This window comes from Accipiter gentilis, chromosome 10, assembly GCF_929443795.1.
Source record: "Accipiter gentilis chromosome 10, bAccGen1.1, whole genome shotgun sequence".
Taxonomy (NCBI): Eukaryota; Metazoa; Chordata; class Aves; order Accipitriformes; family Accipitridae; genus Astur; species Astur gentilis.
Window position 1 is genome coordinate 24,949,335 of NC_064889.1, and position 26,660 is coordinate 24,975,994.

Below are 26,660 nucleotides of genomic sequence, written 5' to 3' on the forward strand. Positions count from 1 at the left end.
TTTTCTACTGGTTGATAATAAAAACGTAAAGAACAACATGAACAGCACTATGGTTGCTCTACAGATGAAGAAAATGAAGTATGAGTCATCTGTGGAAGAACAGGGAAGATGCTGAGTGTAATTGGAGTTGTGATTTTTTTTTTCTTAATCTATTCTTAAATAGTTATGCACTTCTGATTCACTTTATAACTGATTTTGAGTGTTTTTTTCCTTGCCCACATGATAAATTTGCACTGGAACTGCTGTACAGAAGGTGAATTTAGATAAAATCTCCATTATATGCCAGTCCCACAGCCGAGGTGTTGGAGATCTGCATGCTTTGTACAATGACAGCCACCTTCCTCCACATGCTAGTGGGTTTTGCTATATTTTTCGTGTACTGAGTATTCTTCCAGAAAAATCTGAATTTCCCAGGAAGTTAAACTGTCAAAGCTACTTGCTTTTGGGTGGGTGGGAGGAACAGCTTCATCCTGCTCAGCCATATGTTAGTGGTAACTTAAAGCCAGCAGGGTTTTAGGATTAGAAAAGGCTAATGTTTCGGTCACTTCCACAGCCTGGACAAACCAGGACCCCCAGCACTCAGTGTGTGGTGCTGCCGATGTGCCGCTGCCCTGTAGTTTGCAAAAATGCTTCTTGATGCCTGTGGCCTCGCAAGCATCAGGCTATTTCTTACCCCAAACACACTGTCTTTGCCCCTGGCAAGGGTGCTCCCTGCGACCTGCTCTTGGGCTTGTCTTCCAGCTGCTTTGCTTGGAAGGCTGTCCCTAGCTTCATGGGTGCATTGCAACCAAGGGATGTGGTGTTTGTCTTCTTTTAAGCTGTTTTCAGTGCCTCCCCCAGCAGACAGCGAGCTTTCTGCAAATCTGCTCCGTAGCTGAAGCTTCAAGTACCTCCGGTGCATGAGAGCGTGCCACTGATCTCAGGGTCAGCCGGGCTGTAGCACTTCTGTTTGAGGAAACCTGATGGAGGTAACTGGACCTTCACTCTGGGAGGCTTGGCGAGCCCCGCAGCAGCATTTTGAAGGCAGCTGAGCATGCACACAGCGCAGGTTGTGCAGCAACTTGCCGTGGAATCTCAGCTTGATGTGCAGTACCTTCACACTTCCATTGGCACGGTGGTAATTCATAGCTTGGATGCTTGCACGCGGTGAATCCTAGGTGGCCAAGCAAAGTAGGTCAGTTATTTTTAAGTGTTATGATTAATTTATAAATGCCATTATTTTGTAGAGGCAAGGTAGATCTAAATACTCAATCTTATGCGATGGGTGGCTGTTTGCAACAGAAAACTGGTGCTTCACAGTAAAGAAATGCTTTTGCAAGGGAGAGCTAGAACTAAGTGGAAAGGATTATTTTTAAGCTTCAAGCTTTGCATGTCTAGAGATTTTTCTTTAACATGAAATGGCTTTAGAACAGAAAATCTTTCGTGGTATGTAATGCTTCCAAAACCCTTGGCAGATGGGTAACTTTGTTTCCAAACATCAAATGTTTTAGCTGTTTTAATGCCTGTTTTTAAGCATGAACAGCACTCTCGGAGAATGTTCATATTAAGCCTGCCGGGAATTAGACTTTTAAAAGAACCGTTTCTGTTACGTTATCACAAAAAGTGAAGAATTATGGAAAACTTAATGCTACACTTGGACTCCTTTGCATAATATACAAAATAACATCACACTGGATAAAAGAGGGGAGGTACACTCATGCCCTAGTGTTTAACCTTCTGTAGTTGAAAGGTGTATATTTGCATACCTCTGGTAGAGAAATGGCCTTATATCAAAATAAGCTGTGCATGCACACAAACATTTTTGACATGCAGTATCAAAACCCTTGAATGCTCATTGGTAGGGCTAGGATCAGCACCTTGCTGAGAGGTGAGAATGGACAGATGCGAGAAAAGGTGTGCTTTTGGATTTAATGTCTGTCAGATGCTTTCCTCAATAGTCACAGGTCTTATTTCCACTAGAGGTTTCAATAGAGGGCTTTTTTATCACTGAAGGCGTAGTTTATTACTGCTCCGGGCAGGAGGTTATGTATCCCTGTTGGTATAACGTGGAGAAAGTCGGTCACAATACACATCTATCTAGTCCTTAAACTCCTATTTGATCTTTGAACTACATCTAGAAGTAAGTATTTGGTGCCTTATATCTTACAGAAGTATTATGTATACAGAAGGTGAATTTGTTCTTAAACTTTAAAGCTGGGTGGGTCACAGAGCTGAGATTTACAGTAAACACCAGCAGTGAATGTTATGCTTTAGACAAAGGATTTTGCACAGTTCTGTGTTTTCTTAGAAAGGCGAGTCTTGGCATTGGCATTCAGTAACAGTAAAGTATTCTTGGTATTTGTGGACTGTAAAATTTATAGAGTAATAGATATGCAAATGGGCTGCCACAACACCACAGGCTGTATAGTAATGCATAATTGTGACATGTTTTTTAGCTATTTGCAAAAATTGGCTTTCTTGCAGGAGTGCGATTTATCAGGTTCTCACCTTTTTAAAGATACAATTCTCAAGTTTCTTACCTAAATACTTTTTTTTTTTTTTTTATGGTATTGGTGGCTTGGGAAAATGAAAGCTTACAGATCATTCACAGAACAGCCATGTTTTGATGGCTGTTTTTCATGTTCAGAAGACTTAAGGTGATGCTGTGTTTCTCTGACACTCACTAAATTGCTTCATTTCTGACATGTGTGTTCATAAAAAGGACACAGTATCAGGAGGTCAAAAGTTGATCTACTCGGTGCCTGGCAAACCTAGATGTTCAAGCCCTGGAACAGCCAGGTTTACTCTCTTGGCATTTGCCAGGGGTAATAATAGTGCTTGCCAGGTGCATGTTCTTGTGGTGGCAGAGCAGCACACAGGATTTTGGTTGTGCAGACTCTTGTCAATCACACATTCTGATTTTGCCTTAAATCCACCTGTGTGATTCTAAAAACCTGTCTTATCTACAAGCTTTTAAACCTATGTAAATTAAAAAAAAAAAAAAAAACAACTACCAATCTTCCCCTGTTTTTCATAGTGCATGTAAACATTTGCATTTTCCCTGACATGGGCTATATAGTGCGCAGTTCTTATCCCACATATTTTATACTGTGCACAATCCAAGGTGCACAGCTCATTTCATTTGCTTGGAGATGTATGCTGTAACTGTAGGCTTATTCCTTGTTGTGGCAACTACTTAAAAACGACCATCTGTAATACTCTGGTAAAATGCTTCTGCTCCAGAAGGACCATTGACCAGTAAAACTTTTTCCCCCCCAAAGTAACTACAGTTGAAACTGGTCCTACTGGTTTCAGTCCTTACATTCAGTTTCCATTTGAGCAAATGGAGGTTATCTTGCTGAGATGCGACTTGTGGTGCACTGCATTTTAATGCTCATGGGATTTTTAACAAGTTCCCTGCCTGTTTGACAGGGAATTTCAAATTTTGCTGCTATGAAGTTGGCCATTTCTTCGAGAAGATTTAAGCTTTCTTTGCAAAATGTTGCGGCGTAAAAAACATCTAACAAGATGCTTGGCTTGACTTGTGACATTGCTTTCTCCTTATTTTAACAGCTGGTGTGACTGACAGTAGTGCACATTTCCCCTTAAACAGTTTCCCAAAGTGGAAGGACTCCTCGGGGACTGGTGTGGAGTTTCTTATTCTCTGGTCTTTGCTGTCAAAGCAAACCCATCTGCATCCAGTGCGTGGGATTGCAGAGACCCTTTGAAACGGGAGTTGGCGGCAGAAGCGTTTTGCTGTGGCTGGAAGAGAGCCCGAAATTAGACCTTGGATCGAACATGGTGCATTTGCGGCTGCTTGAGGACTAGCGGCAAAACTCGTCTCTCCCGGTCGATGGAGATGTTGGCAGAGCCATCCCCACGCCCTGCGCACGGTGGGTTTGTTCTCTTTTGGCATCCGAGTGCCCTCTGCTGGAACTCGCTCCTCTCCTTCCAGGGATGAAGTTTGCTCTGTGGATGGCAGCAGGTCCCGCCTGATGTTTGATGTCACTTTCCTCCCCTTGGTATCCGAGTACAATTCAGTCTCCTGCTATCCTGATCTCCTGATGGCTAAATGATTTGCCGTCATTTCTCTTGGGACATGCTTTAAAAAATTCTTATTCCACCATTCTGCATCGCAAGCTTAATGTTTGTCTAGGTGGGGAGCAGCGGTCTGTGCAGAGCCCCTGGCACCCCGCTTCTGCGGGCCGGGGCTGCGTGAGGGAGGCTCACGAGGCTGATGAGGATGGACAACGAGACGCAGATAAAACCAGTGCAGCTGCAAGAGCGAATCTTACAATGCCACTGCTGTTCGGCGGAGGTTTGCCCTGCTCGGGGAGCTGCAGGAGCTCCCGCTCAGCTTTGGTGAACGGAGGTGGGCAGGTCCTTCGCATTTAGCCCAGAACTGCCTCCAGAATAATTTAGTCTGAGCATAGTTTTTGTAATCCCTTTTTTTTTTTTTTTTTGTAACCCAGCAGAGCTCCTACCTTGTAGGACAAGGAGATCAATCTTCAGTGGGCACTATTTTTTATTTTTTTTACTCTAAATAACTGCTTTGCACTACATTGCAGTCAGAAAATCAGCTGTGTTGGGATTGAACACTGGAATGGCAGCACTTGGGAGGGACAGTTTTACTGCCTCTGTGGCTCAAATTGAGGGACTTGCTGTGACAGCCAGCACCTGGGTTACTTGGGTTTAACCCCGTGGGCTTGAGTCAGTCTGGTTCCTCCTTCTGTGGGACCAAAAGTTCCCCTCTCACCAGGAGCAGAGTTGGGTAAAGCTGAACACTGGTGTTTAAATGGGCAAAAATCAGAATGGAATCCAAATCAGCTACTAAAATGAATATTGATTTAAAAAAAAAAAAAATTGGGGGGGGGGGGGGATGGTACAGTATTAGTGCAGCTTTGTTGTGTGTGGGCTCAGACAATTAAGAATCCCATGTCTGCTTTGAATGTTTCATGAATATTAATGACATCCTCCTACTGAGCAGTTAATTGGGTGCTATCACTTTAACCACCTTATTTAAATTGAAAAGCGCTCTTAATAAATGACAAATGTCAGCGTGAAACTCTGTGTTCAGTGCACTGAAGGCAGGCTGCTGTGCCTGCACCTTTTCTCCTCTGCCCTCTTCTAGCAGGCTGATACTTTACCTTAAACCAGTGAGTCTTTGCTAGCCTTTGGCATCTTAGCTGAGACACCAGGTTGCAGCTTCCATGTTGCTCTTTTGACTGCCTGAACCACCATCCTGTACAGCTGGGAGGTGACAGAAACACTGGGTTATGGAAAAGATGTCCGTCTCTGTCTCGATGGATGGGCACGGCAAATTTAGAGGAGCCACGTTGGTAATGGGCATTGTATGAGAGCAGAAATTCAGATCTTGGGGTTTATGACCAAGTCAGATGCCTGATCTGAACTGTGTAACTTGAAGCCGTCAGATTCTTGACTCAGATGGCAAAATGTTAAAATGCAGCTTGGAGGAGGAATCGTGTGTTCTGCCTGTGCCTGTGGATGTGGCTCAGTGTCAGAAATGTGCAACAGCTGGAAGTGGAGTAGAAAATTTTTTCTCTTAACAATCTTGGGCTTTAGAAACAACAAATTCTGTTTTATAGATCACCGAAGTAAAATATGAGGTCTTACTGTTCTGTTTAATAGAAATGAGATAAAATCCTCCTCCTATCTGGGCATGAAAAGAAAATGTGATTTTTGTGCATTCATGAGAGTAATATCAACAAAATGAGTTAAACTGATTTTGGACCATCTCTTTGGGATGTATTCTGATAGCCTTAGGACGAGATCTTTTGCTTCTCCTATTGCAAGTCCTTCCTGGTGAGGCTGAGTACTTGTCTCCTCTATAGCTTCTGTTAGCCTGACCCCTCTGTTAGCTTTGCCTACAGCCGAAACTTTGGTTATCAAAGATGGAAGAGTTGTTCTTTTATGTGATGCCCCCTCCAGGGAGTATCTTAAAACCTTGTACAAAAGCTGGAGTTACACTGTTGTCCAACCTTACCCTGCTACTGGAAAGGTTGTACCTCCTAAGGCAAGCTGTGGGCAGTTACAAGTAGTCCTTTTTTTTCTTTTTTTTTTTTTTTTTTTTAGTAAAAAAAAATAAAAAAATTTAATAGTAAAAAAAAAAAAAAATTAACTTCAAAAAAGCATGGCAAATCCTTTCTGTTTTAATTGTGGTTTAGGGTATTGCATTCCCACAGTGTTCTATAAAGCGTTAGCCTACATCTAGAAACAGGATTTCATCTTCAGTTGGGAGTTTGGAATTGATTGTGTAAAATTTGCATGCTTGGCTATTTGTTTTGTCATTTTGAAACCAGCACATGCCTGTCACTCTAACACTGTATTTAAACACAGCAGGTTATTAACACATTATCTGATAACACTGCTGTGGTTGTGCTGAAATTGCAGGTTGCAAGCAAAGGCTTCTAATCGCCCAGTACATGTATTAATAACTTACCAAACCTTGCAAGAATCACTATATTTCAGAAATATAACGAAAAGAATCCAAAGCTTTGTTTCAGCGCTGAAGCTGAGTTTGGAGAAGTGGAGCTAAGTGGAGCAAGGCTTAAAATGAAGCAGGTGGCTTGGACCAGAGAGTAAAAACTTGTCTCTACTGATGGTTAGAAATCTTTCATTTTACGCATGTATTCGTAAAAGCTCTTGATAAATGTGCAACTCTGTCTATGGGAATTTTACCTTCAACCTGCAAGTCAACTGATTTTCTGCTGAGGTGCCTCCTGAGGAAGCTACCACGTTGGGCTTCTGCTTCCAACGTGGCTTTTGGCTCCTCTGAACAGAAAATAGCTGCTCTCCATCCCTCGGGGCTGCATTAAGTGTCACTTGTGCCTTCTCCTGCTCGGTTTCTGTCCCCTCACCCTCTACCTACCGCAGTCCTTGTGGAGCTGGCTGAATGTCTGACTGTGTCAAGTTCTTGATCCCTCTTCTGAAGGTACCCGCAGGGATTTCTTTGCTGTTGGAGTGATGCCCTCGTCTAGCCCCCAGTGCAAGCTGTTTGCATGAGCCGCCTCTCGCCTTGCGAGAGAAACGGGGGTAACGCACCTGCTTGGCTGCTTCGTGCTCAGCCTTCAGGCAATCTCCTGGGTTTATTTCCAGGCTCTGCAGCTGTTCTTTCTGCAAGCCAGGAGCAGACAGAAACATAACTTGGCCAGATTGACTCTCCTGACTGTGTCCAAGCTGTTGCAGGGATGCTCCTTGTTTATTCTCTGCTGACCTGTTGTAAGGAACCAGCCTGGTCCTGCCCGTCTGAGGACAGCGGGGAGCAAGGGGACCTTTGCCCAGCACTGATCTCTGCGTCAGCGCTGAACGGGACTGCTATGGTTTCTGGAATTTTACCAGTATTTTAGAAAGGAATTCTCCTTGATGAAGAGATGCAGGGGTACTTCTGCTGCTGATGCTGATAAACAAAAGGAATGTGCAAATCTGAAGTGTCAATGGGTCTTGTGCCTTCTAAGTCAAACATCTCAAACATGTTGATTACATTTAAAGCTTGGTAGTGAGACACATGGTAAAAGATTTGTATGGGCAGACTGCTCTAGATGGATTAAATTCGGGCAGGAACTGAATTTCTGCAGTGCTGGCTGTTTTTTTTCTCAAGTTAAGGTTGCAGGGCTGGTTGAAAATTGTGCCAAGGCACAGCCCTGTTGAAGGAAATTTTGGGCACTTTCGGTGGTAGGTTAAAGTTTGAGAGAAGGAAGCTGCAGTGTGTGAAAAAGAGTCGATTCACTCCCACATAGAAATATTGACAAAAAATAAGGGAGGTATTAAAAATCCAGAGCGCCCTTAGCAAGTAACTGCAGGGAATCCTAAGCCGTCACCTTCTTGGTGTGGGACTCATAGCATGTGTGTTGGCACCATCCTTCGTGTATGGAGGACTGTCTTGGATGAAAATATCACTGCTTTCTCATGTTAAAAACTTGTATTTCTTCTCTGAGAGTTGTTCCCATATGACTGGAGTGCAAAATGGGGGAGTTCTCACCTTGCCACTTGAAGGCAGTAGGGTGAACTCTTAAATAATAAAAATAAATCTCTTGGGGCAGCCAAGTGAAGGGCTTTCTGGTAGATGTTATGTGAATGCACTGTGCAGTCTTTAAAAATACATGTTGTGTGTAGAGTGGTTCTCATCTTCTGCAACCTGGCTGTAAGGAAAATACATGTGGTGCTTTGTTGGTCGGATTTTGGCTTTGTTTGCTTCAGTTTATAAGTAAGTGCCAAGAAAATGAGTATTTTGTTGTAAAGATATTTTCAAGGCCATGTTTTTGTTTGTTTGTGGTTGGTTTGTTTTTTTTTTTAAAAAGAGAATCGTGGAAGACAAGCTGACAATTTAATGGTGCATGATGCACTAATAAAAATGTCTGCGTGGTTGTGTTTAATCCTTTAAAGGAGAGAAAAGAAACACAGTAGTTATCAGCATTCAAAAGGCAAGACGCAGGCTTAAATGTATGCAAAGCCTTGGAGAGAGACTGAAGAAATGTACTGACTATGTTGTAGAAAGCTTCTGACAGGCACATCACATCGTTGAAAGTAAGATTTGAATTATTAGAGCTGCCTTTGTTTATTAAATTGAGCCTCCAGCAAGAGGATTATAGGAAGAAATACTGTGCAGGCTCAAGTTGCATTGGCATAAATTTTAATGGGTGATAAAATTTACTTTATGGAGCTAATCCAGTAAGAAAATTCAAATAGATTTTGAAAAGATCCAGGTGTGTCTTAGATACCTAAAGAAATAGAGTTCAAGTGCACGAATAAGCCTCCTTTTATAGAATCCAGTTTGCTTTCAGCAGCGGGTAATCCTTTTAAAACAAGACTTCTTCAAGGCAAACTCCAACAAAAGAGTTTTTGTTTAATTTTAAATTGGGAATGCAAGGGAAGGATGCAGAGAGCTAATAAGAGAGTAATTATACACGCTATTGCCCAGTTGAGGAAGGGCAGAGACTATTAAAATGCCATTTCAGGAGTTAATTATATGGTGTTTCAAGTTGATGCTAGTGTCCTGATTTCTGTTTAATCCACATATACCAGGTATTTAAGATGTTGTGTTCATGACATCTAATTTCTATTTCAAGGAACTTTAGGCCACTGCATTATGAAATACTGTCAAAAAAAAAAAAAAAAAAAAAAATCTTTCAGCCTCCATAGGGTTTGTGCCTGTTGGATTTGATGAGGAAATATGCAGAAGCAATAAAGGAGATGGAAAAACCTTAGCAGATATTTTGGGACCGGCACACATACCATAAATAAAGCATTGCAGTGGAATTTGGTTAGTTAAATCTCTTCTGAAGCTCATTTAATAATTCCAGAGCCTCTGTTACTGCTCAGATGTAGCCAGCTGTAATTTGTTTCAAGGTTAGTCTTTGACTTCTGTTTTATTAGCTTTTCAGTTTATATTCTTCTACTTGTGCAGTTTCTCAAGTCAAACTACATAATGGTTTAGCTAAAACTGGGATCCTTTAGATAGGGGCTTTAAATTGGAATTCTTCAGAAACATTTAATGAAAGCTCTGCATGAGGCAGATGTCAGGATTTACTCTTCAGTTGGGTAGGATTGTGGTGGGGAGAGCAGATTAGGCTCCTTTGCAGTTGATGTGCTGCCTAGAGGAAGTGACATTTATGCTCTTGATCCTTCAGTGATTCTGCATGTCAAGAGCTGAGCCTTGAAATTCGTCAGCAGTGCTGTCTTAAGAGCAGACAGGACTGAATAAGAGGATTTTTACAGATAGAGGGGAAAAAATTCAACTCTGATGGCTGTTGCAGATCCTTAAGTACTTAAATTTTTCCTTTTTTTTTTTTTTCTCTCCACGTCTCCCCTGTAGGAAGTCGGAGAGGGAAATCGCGTTAAATCACCAACTGATATATTTTTGAAGTTGAAAAATCTGAGATGCATTAGAATTCAGAGACCTCCCTTTGCTTAAGGTAAGAAAGGAGCAGATTCTCCCTGCTCCCTGCTTAATAAATGTCTGTATTTGGTTAACTCTTGGGCTGGAGTTTCTGTAAGGTGTTTAAAATGTGTAGCCTGCTGTCGATGCCTAAATGGTTAACATTCATCCAATTTAATAACTTGCAGCTGCAGAAGGCATATGGCTGTGTGTTTACAGGAGGTGTCCTGGCAATAACCAGGTTCAGCCTGCGCAGAGGAAGGGAAGCAGGCTGCTTAGCGTGGGGACTCGACCAGCTTGCTTGTGGTGCTCGGGCGGAGATGAGCTGGTTGTTTTTGTTGTACAGCTGAAGGGCTGTCATGCCTAAACCCTAATTTTCAGAGGTTTTTATTTTCCCTGTTTGGATGGTAAGTAAGCTTGGTAACTTCTGAAGGATGCGGGCGGTGGAAATAGGGTGGAGGTGGTGAAAAAAATCTCACTTTGGAGAGGTAGTAGTTGCATGAATTTCATGAAAGGTGAGACTTGGTGAGCTGTAGTTATGTTACCATGGTATCCATAAATTACTCCAGTGTGAGCGCTTGTAAGTATCAATGGTGAATTATTCCGGGTAAGGTGGTGTGTGAGAACAGGTCTGCATGCTATTAGCCTAGCTGTTTGTTTTCATGTGAGGAGTGTGTTAATTACCTTCTTTTGTAAGTTGTATATGATTATCCATGCTGTAAGCATGAGCTTAGTAGCACAGAAGAGGCAGGATTTTTAACCTGTTGTACTTGCATAGGGTCTTCGGGATACTATACAAAATACACGTATTAAACTGAAGCTCGTCTTTCCATGACTCTAATTTCCAAGTGAAGTTTCTCCTCTTGTTAAATTTAGTGATTATTTTTTTACTTAAATCGCTTCTCTGCTAGTTACGCTATATCTCACTGTGCACAACTTTAGGAAACCTAATTCAAAAGGAGAGATGCCAAAACTGGAAGGTAGAAAACCTTGTCTGGGGTTTCTAGCGTGCCTCTCATGCTACAGCTGGAAGATAAAAGCTCTTTCAGAGCTGCTATACCAGACAAGTGATTCAAAGCATTTCAAAACGATTAAAGAAAACGTGAAACTTCTGCCCAGTAATTAATGCATGCTGCTCTTGTGTGCTTAATCTGAAATTGGTAAGTTTTTTATTTTTCAGGCTTCTGCTGCTGAATTCGTTCAGCTTGGAGTGAGTACTCCTGTGAATCTGCCGAGGTTTATTTCAGAACTCGATGTACAAACGTCAAGCCTGCACTGGTGTATGTGATCTGTCATTTCCAATTACTTTGTGCAGCAGGACTGTCTCAGGCACAGAATGTTTTAAATTCTCTCATATTGAATGAGCAGAAAAGAGCATCTGTGTTAGCAATTAAAATCTTCAGTTAGAAGTAGGAAATGAATTTTTAACCGGACAGAGAAACTTGTTTGGAAATTAAGGTGGTGGTTGCAAAAAAGCATCCATTTTGTGTTACTGCACTGTGCTTTTCTATCCTTTGTGCAGCTGGAGTGAAAAACAAGCACATTGAATCCCTTGTGGTGGATTTTTTTTATCAGTTGCTTAAAATGTTCACTCTTCTATCACTTGCTATATTCTCCAAGTCTACTCCTGAATTGTTTGACTTGTCAAACTCATCATCCTTCCCAGACTTTTTCAAGCTTAACTGATCGTAGAATATGCTTTTTATTAACATCAAGGCAATAGAATCTGAGAGAATACTCCTGTTTAGTAGGGGAATAAAGTTTTGCTGCCAGGTTTTAAATATATATCCTCTTAAACATGCTTAGCAATCTGCTTATGTGAGCATCATGAGTTTTTAAAGTGGAGTGATTTTTTTTTTTTTTTCTTTAGGATGAAAGTAGTTGAAGATCTGAATTGTGAGGGACAGATGAAATTAAGCCGCAGAAGCACTGATGGCAATCTACAAAGCTTTAATGTGTTAATGTAGTCTAGGCATTATACATATTTAGAAGCAGTCTAGATTGAATCCTGGAGAAAAAGCAGAGTTATTCATAGACTCCTGTCTTGATCGTATTTTCCTGTAAGTGATGGATGGTATGAAACAGTGGTTTGAAGGAGATGCTAAAAATCATTTTGCTGCTGTTAGAACTGTATTGGATATTAATTGCCCCCGAGTTCAGTATTGGTTTAAAAAAATACAGGGGAGGGTGGTAGATGAAAGAATGATGTTTGCAAAATTTCCTAGCTGCGTGTAAGCCTTTTTTTTTTCTTTCTTTTCTTTTTTTCCTTCATGAATTATGCAAGTTTTCAAGTTTGGTATATTGCTGTATTTAATATGTTTTAAATGACATTGCATCAGTTAATATGGTGAAGGAGAAGATCTGGGTAGACTGATAATTAATCTGCCATGGGGAACAGCAGCAGAGAAGCTATTGACATAGACTGAACAGTTTAGTTTATATAGACAGGGAGCATTTTAGCATCCGCTAAAAAGGTATTTTGATAGACCAGGACTGAGAAGCTCTTTGGAGCCAGTGTCTCCATTCTAGCGTGTTGCCTTGACCCTGGCTGGAGCCTCTGGATGCCCTACAATATAAAGTACAAATTTATAGGCTGTCAATGGGCTTGAAAGAGAATAAGAGTGAATGCATTGAATTTCTAGATGAAAAAGGGAGTCTTGTAGCATCCAGAAGAAAATAGGTTAGTATTAATTTTATTTTTATGCTTGAATATTGAACAGCTGTTGAACAGAAACTTCAGGAGAATACTCTGTTCCTGGCAATGGGGGGTGTGGGGTACAACTTCTTAAAGAAATTTTTACAATATTGGTGAAAGCAGAATGTTTTGCCTGTTTATTCATTTGTCTCACGTGCTACTAGAGGTGCCAGGTTGCTACGGGCAGGGGCAACTTGCTGGCTGCACCCTCGTGGTAAATACAGCCATGGATACCAGGTCATGTCTTTGACTTCTACACCAGTCTGTCTTTCATGTAACACCTCCAGGTCAATATTGCCTTTCCAAAGCAGCAAGGTCATTCTAGATTATTTTTGGAGGTGGCTACTCTTCTGTGAAGTCTTCTCATCCTTGTTGATGGCCTCAATTAATGTTTCCGGAGCTCGTTGTTAAATTAGCTTTTTCTGTAATAATTCTGTGATGGTTTCTTATTCTACTTGTGCTTCAGCGGTAACTGTTCAGCTGTAGTAATTAGGATGAAGTCTTCCGAGGTTGTTTGATCTATCATATATTTAAGTAACTGGGTCTGTGCATCTATAGCACACCTGCTGAAGTTTAAGACCAGCTCTATCAGTCCCCTGGTAAAACGCAGGTGGCTGTTAGATTGCAGAGGAGCTTTAAACTTTTTGTTTTATATTTCTGCTTTGTGTTAATTAAGACTTCAGCTAACTTTTAACTAGCAGCATCAGAAAAACTCATTTCAGAAGGTTGTTCTGAACTCTGTTCAAACAAGGGGGTGTTTCAGTCCTGTGACCGTCCTGGCGCGGGCGGTTCTGTGCGGCCAACTCGCAGTTCATCAGGCGCTTCAGGGATCTGATGCAGCATGGCTGGGTGGAAGGCGATCTTTGCAGTGAGCCTGTTAATTGCTTCTCGAGTGACCTAGTTCCCTTGCTGGAAACAGATGCGTAAGCCTTTCCTTCCTCCTCTGTATTGTATGATCGTGGTGGAGTCTAGGTTGGCACATCATCCAGAGCCTCTTCCCCAGCAGGGTGGGGTTTTGGTGGTTGTTTTTTTTCCCTGAAAGAACCAGCTTCTGTTTGGAAATTTCCACAAGCTCGGTGTATTTTGTGTCACTTCCCTGCGGATGTGAGATGGGCTGTGTTTCGCGGGCTGTGCTCAAGCGTGCCTTTCTGTAGCTACTGTGGAAATGTCACATCACCATATTTTATTACCCTAATGTGGGAATTCATTTCTCCAAGCAGATGGCAAAAAGGTGGTTTGGTTAATTTGTACCTGCTTGAAATAAGTCACTAAATGTGCGTTAAACTACTCATTTATTAGGCCAGAGCGTATTACTGATGGATAAATGATGATGTTGGATTACAGGCTCAAAACCACTGAGGAACTGGGCAGGTATCTGCAACTAAAACAAACCCAGACAAAATGTTTAACTGACTTACAGCTGTTGGAGGCTGCAAATAGTCAGCCTTTACCAAGGGGAGTGATGGCCATTTGTTATGAGAAAAACTTGCCCCACAAAGAATTTTTGCTCATAAATTCAGCATTTCTCCTATAAAAGCTCTCTTGTGCTCTCTGCTTGCAGACTTGGCTTGTAGGGTACTAGACATCTGATGGTCACGAGATGGTACCAGGTGCATGCTGGCCTTTATTTACCCAGTTGGGCACAGGTATGTGCTGCACCCAGCCTAGTATTACTCCTTTGTCATTGGAAAAAGATCTGCCATTGCAGTCAAAAACTGATCTTTCAACCATGTCCTTCACAGAAGGTGAAACTATTTTTTTTCTTCTGGGAGAAATACACCTGGCAGAAGGGGTAAAATCACTTAATTATTAACTCACACTAATTACTATACTAATTCTGTGAAACTTGAAACAAAATAGTGTTTGTTTTCTGCCCAACATTTTGGGCTTTGTAATGTGTGATCTTTCATAAGCATGTGGTTTATCTCGTGCTTTAGTAGGTACCAGGTGCAGGTGTTAAATTCTGCCACTGGGTTCTCATTGCCTGAGGAGTGAATAATGCTCTGGGTGTTGTGATGGGAGGAGCTCCTGCACTTGCTGCAGCTGCAAATCTTCCTTCATCTTCCTGCTGTTCCCTCTTTGGCAGAGGGTCTCTGAGCATCGCCAAGCGGTATAAATTGAAGTGAAACTGGCCCAGTAGCCAGCTGAAGGCTGGGAAATGTTGCCATGTCCTCTCTGAGAGTATCTTGGAGTTGTGTAAGCAGTTTCTCGATGGCACGGATTATATCTAATGGAACAAAAGGAAGCTGAGCTAACAAGAATAGCAAAAGGGAAAACGATATTTTTCGGTCATGTGTAAGAAGGACATGGGGATGTGGACCTGTTGGAGCGAGTCCAGAGGGAGGGCCACGAAGATGATCAGAAGGCTGGAGCACCTCTCCTGTGAAGGCAGGCCAAAAGAGTTGGGCTTGTTCAGCCTGGAGAGGAGAAGACTCCAGGGAGACCTTATAGCAGCCTTCCAGTACCTAAAGGGCACCTACAAGAAAGCCCAAGAGGGACTTTATGCAAGGGCCTGTAGTGATAGAACAAGGGGCAATGGCTTTAAATTGAAAGAGGGTTGATCTAGATGAGATGTGAGGAAGAAGTTCTTTACTCTGAGGCTGGTGGGGCACTGGAACAGGTTGCCCGGAGAGGTTGTGGATGCCCCATCCCTGGAAGTGTCCAAGGCCAGGTTGGATGGGGCTTTGAGCAACCTGGTCTAGTGGAAGGTGCCCCTGCCCATGGCAGAGGGGTTGGAACTAGATGATCTTTAAGGTCCCTCCCAACCCAAACCGTTCTCTGATTCTGTTAACAAGGCTATCAAAGCTGATAACCTGATCTGTCCAAATCCAAGTTGTTGAGAGTAGCTCTTGCTGCAGCCTCTAGCAGTGGGTCCCGGGCAGCTCAATGGTGAGCCCAGTTTTCTCTGGGCTGGGGCATTCACAGGCTGCAGCTGGAGTGTGGGGGACCTTCCATCAACTGGGCACGTTCCTTTAGGTATGAGGACCTCCGTAACCCCAGATACTGATATCGGGGAAGGGAGGGGAGTGGTGTCGGATATCCATCCATCTTCTCTTTGGCAAAGTGCTCCTTAAATTCACAAGAGAAGTAGCATGACTTCCTGGTACTGTGAGGAAATATTCTCGACTCTGAGTGTTTTAATACATCTGTTGCATTATGAGGTTTCCATTAGTGCCAACTAATTACGTGGACCATGTTGCATTTGAGTTGCAATTACATTGACCGATGTACAATAATTAGCTTTAATACATGTTTCCATGTGTAGGGGAGATTTAATTGCTTGCTGTTTTTTGACAAAGATATTGCTATTTTCCGTAATTGGGTTTCCCCTGTCTTCTGCAAGTGACTCTCAAGAGCTAGTAACCACTTGAATAGGTAGAGCCATCGGCAATTTCTTCGAGATGAATATGGCATTAGCGTTCTCTCTCGCAGTTTCCCTAATGGCATTTTGTACATCTTGCTCACAAGCAAATACTTTGTCTTTGCATCCATCTAACAACATTAAGCCTTACAAGTGCGTTTCCTGTAACGCAGTGCTAGCTCCAGCTAAAATGGAAATGCTTTTGGATCAAACTCGTTGGTCTGCAGTAACTTACGTTAATGGAGGTAGTCTACTTACACACCTTGATGCTTGCAGTTAACAAATTTTATATCAATCCACGTGTCTTTCTGTGGCAGAGGATGGCACGGCAGCTCACAGCGCTGTCTGCCTCTGGCTGTACGACGTAGTGGGAAGACTGCATCGATGTCTTCTCTTCTGAAGTATCAGGAACCCACCTGCTTTGTGTCATGCCTGGCAGCTCATGGTGTCTGCAATGCAAAGGGCAGAAGTAACCAGTAGTTTTAGCTTTTCGCGTCTTTACTTGATGTCTTCCAGGCACCATCATTTCTGAAAATTAGCAGTGACGTTAGGAAATAAGTCAAAACCACTCTTTTTGCATTATTAGTCAATGCTTATAATGTATAGAACAGAAATGCTTGTAAGGCATAAAATAGAAATGCTTATATATGCATAGAATACTAAATGCTTACGTTTCTGCTTAAAATGTTTACTTTGAAAATTCTTTTTATTTAAATTTTCAGTAAAGCTGCTAGCACAGAAATGCTATGAATCACTTTATCCTGTCTGTATATGCAGTTTCTTGCTGCAGTGCATATTGCTGAATGTGTTCAGCATAAACAGTATAATCAGCGAAACTTTTGTTAATGCTTAATTGCTAACTGGATCTTTGCATGTTTGCAGATTTTTTTGGCAATGCCATTGCCAGTTGCTCAAAAGACAAACTCCCCACAAAGAACCCACTTGTGAGTAAATTATGCTTGCAGTGCTACATTTGTCAGTGGCAGACCTATCATTAATAGTACAAACTTTTAACTAAGATGCAACAGTAAAGCCACAACAAATATTAAATACATACTAAATAACATGTTATAAAATTTCAGATAATACTTTGAAGTGTATTGCTAATAAACCATTTTTACAGTGCTGTGATGAGTTCCATCTGTAGAGTGATTTAAGTGTCTTCATCTTAATAGCTCTTTTGCCTGTAGCAAGGTTATATGATCAGGATTAATGATGAGGTATAGTATCATTGTCAGTCTCAACATATTTTTCTTGATCTATTTTCATTAGATTAATAACCTCATTGTAGGATAGACATAACTTGTCTATAAAGCAATCGTTATGTTTGTATATAAATAGATTGATAAAGCTCTCCTCCCTCCATGGTCGTTCTCCTTCCTCTTTCAACTCTGCATTTCTTGTGTTCATCATCTTGCAAGTTGGCGAGCCGGGAACCAGGATAAACTGGTGCTGCGCGTGCTGACTTTCACTGTGGTCTGTCTTTTCAAGTATTGAAGTTTTCCTCTCTGCGTTCAGTGGAGAGTAAGATTTGAGGTCAGCTCGTGCTGTCCTATTTGTGGAACTGAGCCGAGTGTCTGAACTATGAGGACTTCTATAAAGTCTAAAAGGCAACCTGTTGAGTGAATTTTCATCAAGTGGAGATTTCCTTTAGCTTATTGAGTGCTGGAGGCTTCATTCTGAATATATTTAGCTGATGTTAAATAGTTTATATTTTCTTGTATTTTTGATAAAGATATTTTCATTTTGGTAAAAGCTCTTCCTCCAAAGAGGCAAAGCTATTCTAGTATCTTCTAGTGAAGCTAGAGTATCTTCTAGTGACCTGAGCATCTCTAATTTTTGCTGTTCTGGGATGTAGTGAAGAGTGCTCATTGCTTGCTGTGAATCAGCAGGAGTTAACATAAACCACTATCATCAGAGAGTTGAACTAAGATATTAAAACGTTCTACTGCCAGTTTAAAACTGGAAATACTATCTTTTTTTCTGAAATCTGTGCAGCAAAACTAGATATTTTAAATAATGTAAAAATAGGTGAAAATAGTGCAATTTGTATTTAGATGAACACTTCAGGAACTGCTGCTGCAAAATGAGTTCTTTCTTGCTTTAACAATAAAAGTTTTTCTAGGAAATCTAAAGAAAAGTATTTCAGATCAGGAGGTGATATTTAGTTGACTCATCTCTTCTTCTTCCCTGCTTCCTCTGTTAATGAGTTGCATGTTTCGTGGTTTAGAATAGACGGTGTGGAGATGAGAGAGAGGGTCAGTGCTCATTGTGTAACTGGATTGCTTGGGAACCTTCCTGTGTCAGTATTTTCTGTTCAGTTTAAGTATTTTTAACTTGTGTCTTTACTGTGGACAATATCCTCTGTCTGGGCTTTAAGTTTTTGCCCCAGTGTCTTAAGACAAGACTTTCTGTCATTTGAAAATGTGTGGTTTTGGAAGAAAAAACCCCATCAGTTTAGTCATAGACACCTCCTTGGCTACAAGTCACAGTTGGAAGGTTGAGGATGCTGATCTGGAGTTAGGCACAGGAGAGTCCTTGGAATTGGTTTCATCTTCAGAATGATTGTGAAAGGGGTTTGGGTTGGCTTGGGTTTTCTTGCTTGCAAATAGAATTTTTGCATATGCTGTTTTGGAGATACTTCATAATGAAGGAATTCTCAATTATATTGAACTTACTTAAATTTTGGACTGTTCTTAAAGCTTCTTGGAAGTTTGCTTTGCTTCTCCCCAGAACAGCTAACTTGATTGCATCCTTCCTGTTTGTTCCTTCTTACTTTGAAATCTTCCTTGCTATTAAGCTTGTGGTAGCAATGCTGCCTACCTTTGTGGGGGAGAGTAGGCATTGGGCTTGTTGATGTTTCACAGCAGTTTATTTAAAATAGAAAAATCAACTCCTACTTCTGCAGAGCAGAAGTTGCATTGGAAAAAGCAGGTAAACTACAAAACTGAGTGCTTTTAGCAACAGGAGCAGATGCATAAAGTGGTGACGATTTAACCTATTTTGAAAAAGAAGAGAATATTTTCCTGCTGGTTCTGACTTGCTGTCCTAATACATTATACGTGCGTGTTTGTATGAATACATATTCATATATTATTTATTGACGCAGGAGAGGTTGGTAGGTTACGGTCCATTAGATTCAGTTTCAGAGTAGTGATCAAAGACCACGCATCTATCGCAAATCATTCTCTTTTACATGAAGCGCTGGGGGAGACAGAGGGAATTGTGGCCTCTCTTTGCAGGAAAACAACTAAATAAGAGAACTGCCTTTATCCTGATTGTTTCATGTTAATAGCTGTTTTTTCATAAATGGAATTCTATAAGAAGTAGTAGGTAAATCTTGGGATTCTGAGGATTTACATTGTGTAGCTTCGGTGAAAATGTCCCTGTCTTCCGAGGATATTGAATGCATCTTTACTGATTTACGTGGGGCTACTCAAAGTATTCGGTGTAAGTATCAAGGTCTAATATAACTCATCTGCCCTACTGACTGGGAGCTAGGAGGACTTTGCAGCAGCTCTGGGCCTGTGCCTGCCTGGGTTTCAGCAGGAATACTGGTTATGTGGGTACAGCCGCCAACACCTCCATTCGCTGCTGGGACAGGGGAATTGCTTGCAGGCTTCAGGCAGTGACTGTCGTACAGGTATGCGGTAAAAATTTGCAGTGCAGAAGTGAAATCGTGTTCTTCCTGAAGTCTGTAGCAAAACTCCTGTAGGTTAATTTGTGTAAAATAAGATGCAAGAAGAGAATAGAAGAAGAAAATTTTGGGGTTGGGAGGTGGTGCAGAGAAAAGTCAGGAAGCAAAGATGCTTGGCTGAAGGTGTGCACATCTGCAGTCTGTGGTGGTAAAATTGGTCTGTTCCCGTAACCATCTCTCCACCAGTATCCCACAGCGTTTTGATTAACTTGCATGGCAAGTTGCAAGCCAATAAAAAGTCTACAATAAATGGAGCTGAAGAGTCAAAGATTAAAAAATGTGTGCTGATTTCCTTGAGGGTTTGTTCTGTAACGTGGCGGTTCTTAAAACAAACTGCCTGCTTGCTCTGAGGAAAAGGGCATTGCTGAGTGTGATCCTGCTCCCAGTGAAATGGTATTTTTGGCTGAAGGAGACAGTAGTTTTCTCCCCCCACTACTCACCTTTTTATAATATGTGACATTTTAAAAAGCAGAGGAGATTCAGTGCCAGGTTACCAATCCTGCGGTGACATGTGTGTGCTGGGTGATAATAGTGTGGTAAGTGCAAGGGTTTGGATGGGCGCAAATGTAATCCAGAAGCATTATGTGCAGCCAGGTCATGAGCTCAGCTAATCTGGGATGTTCAGAAGGATTTAGGGAGGAGAGTTAGTTAGGAGAATTTATTGACAGCAGCTGCTTGTATGCTGAAATAGTTTAAAGATGAAATTGTTGCTGTAGGGGCATCACAGTATCCTTGAGCACAAGAGTCTTTACTTGATGGCTGCATGATGTTTAGTCTGACCTGGTAGCACTGAAGGTATTAAACCCTGCAATCCCAGCTGAATTGCAGCTCTAAAAGCCCCATCCCACTTTTTTTTAATGTGAAAATTCAACTGGGACTATTGCTGGAGGGCCTGTAGCTAAAGTTAATCCAATCAAACTAAGAGCCTGGAGAGGAAATGGAAACCATCGTGAAGCCACAGACCAAAATCAGTCTGTGCGTGTTAGGATCGAGGTTATTCCACTGCCAGTTATTTCCCTTGAAGCACGTGAAGTATCTGTTGTCCGTGTCTTTTGTTTAATGATACTGCTAGACGCTACAGTTGACTCTAGGCGTTTTTGCATGCGACTGATCCCAAGAAGAAAAGCAGAAAGATTATGTTGTCAAGAGCAGTTAAGTTTGGGTTGCAGAATAGAATTCTGTGGGTTGCTCAGCATTTAGAGGTTGAAGAAATTTGAGTGCCACTTCTTAAAAGAATAGCGAGTATCCTGTTGTAACATTATAACTTGGTATATTGCAACTTGTATTGCAACAGGAAGAACAGCTAAAATCTATCTTGAGAAGTGGAGCCAAAGAAGATCGTTAGAGACTCCCTCTGGATTAACATTGACTGTAAATCCGCATTTGGAGCTGAGCATTGTCTCTTTATAAATTCTTTTCTTTCCTGAATATATGAAACTGCAGTCAAGACTTCTTCAATCCCCTAATTATTGAGGTGGAAGTGGGGAGGAGTCTTTGTTACAAAGGCTAATGGAGAACAGAGTTTCATAAGGAAGAACGGTTGTGCATAGTTGGGATATTTTTGTAAGTTTATGATTTCTGGGGTTTAAGAACTCTTTTTATTGCTGTGACTTAACTGGTCCAGCACTGCTGCATAGAGAGAGAGGGTGTGATGGGAAGGACTGTGGCAAATTTAATTGGTAAGCTACTCATCTTTCATAGCGAACCGAGGATTTTGCATGTAGGCAAAGAGCTGCCTCCTGCACATGAACTTTATCAAAAGCCTTTTCTATCCAAATGGAAATTACGCAAGCCTCATCTTCTGAATCTATTGTGAATCTGAGGAGTTTGGAGTCATTTCATCTATTTCTTCTAGCCTGTGAGAAGCAATTCAGTGCAGCTGTGCCTCCATCTCCCTCCGAGGGATGGAGGTCCGGAGCGTGGGAGGGCACACAGCCTCCTCCCGGGGAACCCCCAGGAGGGCTGTCGGCGCGCTGCTGGGCGGCACTGCTCTCCGCACTGAGAAGAAACCATCGGTCCCCTCTTCGCAACGGTCTCTGGGACCCCCTGAGGGCAGCCGCTTGGGAGAGCAAAATTGAAACGTGCCTCATCCCAGCAGAAGTGGAGTGGTCCTGCCCCTGATCCCGAGGAGGTGGCGGGAGGAGCATAAGCAGACTCTGTATTGTGCTCCCACAAAAGGGAGAAATAGGTTGTGGTGGCATCTGTTCGCTAGCAGGGCAAGTCAGAAGAGGCTTGATGTCCAGAGACACACCACTAGAAAATATTTGACACTTTGAGAGCTGCTTGCTCGCTTCCATTTTTTATGTTCCAGGATATCCAGATGAATTCCTTGCCCCTCCCCCCCCCCCCCCCCCCCTTTTTTTTTTCTTGAAAGGCTGAGGCTCTTTTCTTTTTTCAGGATTGGATTACTGTATCTTGAGATTGAGCTAGGGAAGGGAAGCTTGCTATGGAAGAGAGTTTGAGAGTTTAATTGATCGTTAGGGCTTTTTTGTTAGGTTAAGTGTGAGTTAACCTAAATTCTAAAGTACAAACTGGAAAGATGTAGCCACCAGAATATACGCAGAGCTTTTTTTGCCACAGTGCAAAAAGATACTTTACAAGCTTCCACTTTAAGCTGCTAGACAAACTGAATAGAACCATTGTTGTAACATCTATCCTCCATTAAATGTTTTTAAATGTTGTAAAGCACAGTGAATTTTTTTTTTCTTTTACCTCTTCACTAGCAAATGACATGAAAAAAGGAGTTTCTGTAGGGGATGCGTGGACACACTTCTGTAAGGCTGCCTCTCCTAAGGACAAACCACTTAAACTTGCTGAAGTCCCATTAGGCTGGGATGAAATTAAATCAACTGCTCCAGGAAATGACATAAATATTCCATAAAAAGCCAACTAAATAAACAACTTTGATTGTAACAACTGGTTTTGATATCCAAGCACTGGAGCAGAGAGCGTGTCCGTAGAGATGCAGAATGGATCATAGTTGGCCTTGAAGAGGCCACGGGGAACGTGCCTTCACAAAACAGTGGTGTGGATCTGTCCCTGTTGCTGCTCTCTGAATTGCCCGTGTCCTGGAGCGGTACTCATAGCAGGTCAGGGTTCCGGCTGCATCTCCAGAAATGCTGAGCAGAGCAGGAGGGTTGTTGTAAGCCATTTCCATGTGTATACCCATCCTGTGGTGATTTTTGTCACAACAGCCTGCTGGAGTTTAATTTGCAATGCAGTATAACCTCTAAATATTTTTTAAAAAAGCAAACAACAAAACCCTCAAAACCCAAAGCCATCCTGTTTAGTGGGACAACTTCTGCCTTCTCATTGTGGATTTGGTTAGTCCTGTCTGAATAACTTGTATTTGTTGAAATTTTTCTTTTCCAGTTGACTTTCTTAGTTTATTAAGCATCCTATTTTCCACTGTACTTGCAATGCTTTCCTAGCTTTGGCAGATGTACTGGACGATGGGGACAATAATCCCTGTTAGTGAAAAACATTGAACAGAAACAGGAAAGTCCTGCAGGCAATGCTCTGTGCCCTTGATGCTTTAGCTGGTGCTCCCCTGGTAGCTGGTGATCTCCAGGAGTGGGTGCTTCCCTGGGCCCTTCCGCACCCTCCTGCTGGAGCAGCCGCTCATGCACAGCATCCATCCTTGCCTTGCCTGTGAAAATGCTGCTTGTTCATCTAGTTTGATGCAACTCAGTGTTGCAGCTCTTCGTCAAACAACACGCATCACTGGGACTTGTTCCTGGTGGGGTGGAGTTGCCTTGTAGGCTTGTTTGTGTTTGGTTTAAAAAGTGTAGGTTTAAATCATGGATGAAATGCTGCCTACAAATATTAGAAGAACCGAGACCCTGATGCTTAAAATATTGGGGTAGAATGCTTGTAAAATGTGAATTCATTTTTCAAGCAGGAATAGGCGTAAAAAAGTCACAAAAACAAAGAATCTGGCACTACAGTAGAATTTTAATGTCTGGTATTTCCTGCTGTCTTTAAGAGTGAAATCTGTTGTTTGCTCCAACTGGCAAAACTATTTAAACTTAGACGTGGCCTTCCCGAATAGAGCTGGAGAATAGACAGGCATATGGGGTATCCCACAGCCAGGTTCCTGCATTTGATCTCTCATCCTGCATTGTGGCTCTGGTCCCCCTGAATAAGAAGTCTGAAGAGTTTGCATTTATGTTTCTTACAAAGAAAAGCTGTTTTGACTGATCAAATTATAGTTTGTTTGCTAGAATTTTAAAGCTACAAATCCTGCCAAGCCTGTGTTAGGTTGTGTGTTGGACATACAAGTCTATAATTACTGTAGGTATGCATCCCAGTTTTGTTGGAAGCAAAAAACTAAAGAATCTTAGAAATCAGCGGAACACAGGAGCCACGGACAAAAATATTTCGTCTCTCCCCATGCAATAGTTCTTTGCACTTCACTGACCTGCATCTCTTCCTGAAGAGGGGAGTCTTCTCTGAAAACCTTTTTTCTCTTCTCAGCAGTCGTCCTGACCTTTCCTTTCACTGGTAATTTTTTTTTTTGTCTATTGAATGTTTAATAGTAATCACCTCCTGTGCTTAAAAATAAATAATTCACTGTCATAGCTATACAAAATAATTCATGGCCAAAGCAGTTTGCTATCAAGTAGCTTTCAGCATGCTTTTAAATCACTTCTAATTTTGTTCTGCCCTCTTTTTTCATCAGCTCTTCTAAGGAGCTGAAAAGTAGGATAAAAAAGGTAAATTAAAAGGATATCTCTATCTTATACCTTATTACATGCCTATATGGATTCATGGGCTGTATTCTAAAAAACAGAATTAAAGTTACTGTTGTGCCTTACGTAAAAGCTAGCTCAGCCTTTGTGGTGAACTTCAATAAAAACAGGATTTGTACGTTATCTTGGTCTCCCCAGTACCCAGCGCTGCTGCCTCTGAGTAATCTCTGGCGTGCTGAATATGGAAAAAATCTAGAAACAGAAGGTTTCCAAACACATTTGCCAGGGTTAATGCCAGAGTCTAAACATAAACTCTGCTGGGACAGACTGTTATTTGGAGAATGAAGTGCCAGACTGAGCTTGATTTGAAGGATTAGGAGAAGGAAAGGCAGCACCTCTCCCCAGAAATAGACGTCTTGTGGATCGGAGACCCCGCCGCTGGGCATTTGCTCTTCTGCCTTGATCCTGTTCCCCATTATCTACAGCTTGGACACCATTACCTGGTGCGTATATTTTTGTGTACTGATTGTTAGAAAGCAATAGTTCAAAGTGGGGCCATGCACAGGCACTGCTTTATTTCAGCATCAGTGGGACGCTCCTAGTGCCCGTCCACTTTGGTTTACACAGCCAGGCTGTGTCTAAGCCAGGCTGTAAACCCCAGAGGTGGCCGTCGCTGAGGTCTCTGCTCCCTCTATTTGTTGTTCAAACCAGCACCTATGGAAAACTTTATGCTTTATGTTGCTGCTTAGCTTGTGTTTATCAATATTGAGGTTCAGGCACTACTAATATATGATATGAGGTACTTTGAGGAAAAGTATTTCAGTGTTTTTTTTCCTAAGTGAACACTGTGAGAAAATACCCATGAAAGCAATTATAATCGAAGCTTCAAAATTTCCTGGCAAGTCTCTCTATTAAAGTTTTTAAGTGGCATTGCTTGTTGTTATCCATGTCATTCTCTTTAGAAATACTCAGTTGGTGAAGCAGCAAAATTTCACTGAAACCTTTAATTCTGTGATTGAGTAACTACCATACGTAACTCTTTCCTGGAGAACCATCTGTACAGAGCGCCAGGGTTTGCTAAGCAAAAAAAATGAGGCATTTTTAGCCATTTCCTCTAACTTAAAACAGATTTTATTTATTTCTCTGCTATAAGCAGCGTTACTTCCTTAACCTCTGCTTTTTGCATAGTGAAAGAAAAAGCCAATGAAACTATACCTTCAGAATATGTATGTACGAGTACAGTTGTGAATGGTTTACGCCAATAATAAACTGTAAACATCGGTGAACCAAAACTGTGGGGGTTTGGGCTTCCCAGAGATTTGAGCTTTCACGGGAGCACTTAGAAGCAGTGCATGAGGGAACTGCTAATGCCTTTACTGCTGTGACGCTGGCGCTTGCAGCACTGTCACTTGCAGAATCTGTGTATCTATCACTTACTGGAAGATAAGTCATGATTAACTGCAGAAATTACACAAAACTCACTAGCAATAGCCAAACAAAAACATGGTCTTGTGAAGCTGTTGGACCATGTCTTCAAAGTTCATCTGCTTGATAGGAACCGTGTAATTTTTAGGGCGAGGTGTGCGTACTCTCCAAAGTCCCGTGCCCACTCTTTTTAAATGGTGGCAGTGTTCAGACTAGAAGGGTTCTTCTATTTTTATTTGAAGGCTGCATGCGAGCAGGCACGCCAAATACTTGCCAGCTGTCCGAGTTGTAATTTGGAGCACACTTTGTATTGAATTCTTGTAGGCGTTGTAATGAGTTGGCAGCAGAAGTGCCTGCATCTCTGTCCGCTCCGTTAATGTCCGTGAAACCCTGTCGGGAAAGAAAACACCGCTCTGTCTTTCCCACCAAAATGTGCGCTGCCTATCAGGCTGCTTGATGGCAGGAAGAACATTATGATGTTCTAAATTGGGATTTTTTACTGGAAGCTCCTAAGGGGAACCTGGTAGGGAGGAAATGAAAAGCACAAAGTGAACTTTGGGCTTTCTGGGCAGCAAGAAAGTGTCAACAGGTCTTACACAGTCGGGGTCACTGAGCTGTGCTGCCTCTATTGGCACCGGGGTAAAAGATTTTCCTCTTCTGTTCGTGTAAAAGGTCTCCCAGTGCATATGCTGAGAGCAAAACAGATAAACTCTTTTTTTCAGAATGAAGGAAACTTGTGCTGCTTTGGCTGCTCGATACTTACGGCCATTATTTCCCAATACATTAGGAAAGCAAAGGAGTCGGAGAGCTCAGCTACAAGCTGGCTCCGTGTTGTGCCTGGGTGATGGTGTCACGTCATTTGGTGAAAGAATTTAGTTGCAGAACATAGTTGCTAATGTGTACGTAACTGCATGAGA

General features: G+C 41.9%; 1 protein-coding gene across 6 annotated transcripts in view; it reads left to right on the forward strand.

Annotated features, from left to right (window-relative positions):
* The window catches only part of GLCE (glucuronic acid epimerase), a 54,989-nt gene that overhangs the window by 7,733 nt on the left and 20,596 nt on the right, over positions 1-26,660 (forward strand). For 3 of the 6 annotated variants that reach the window (XM_049812249.1, XM_049812248.1, XM_049812250.1), the window contains exon 2: positions 9,812-9,911. The gene's annotated coding sequence lies outside the window, so the exon portion shown is untranslated. Of the gene's footprint in view, positions 1-3,552; positions 3,873-9,811; positions 9,912-10,154; positions 10,282-14,233; positions 14,315-26,660 lie in introns of those variants that run through there. The other 3 variants (XM_049812255.1, XM_049812252.1, XM_049812254.1) reach the window with 3 other exon arrangements.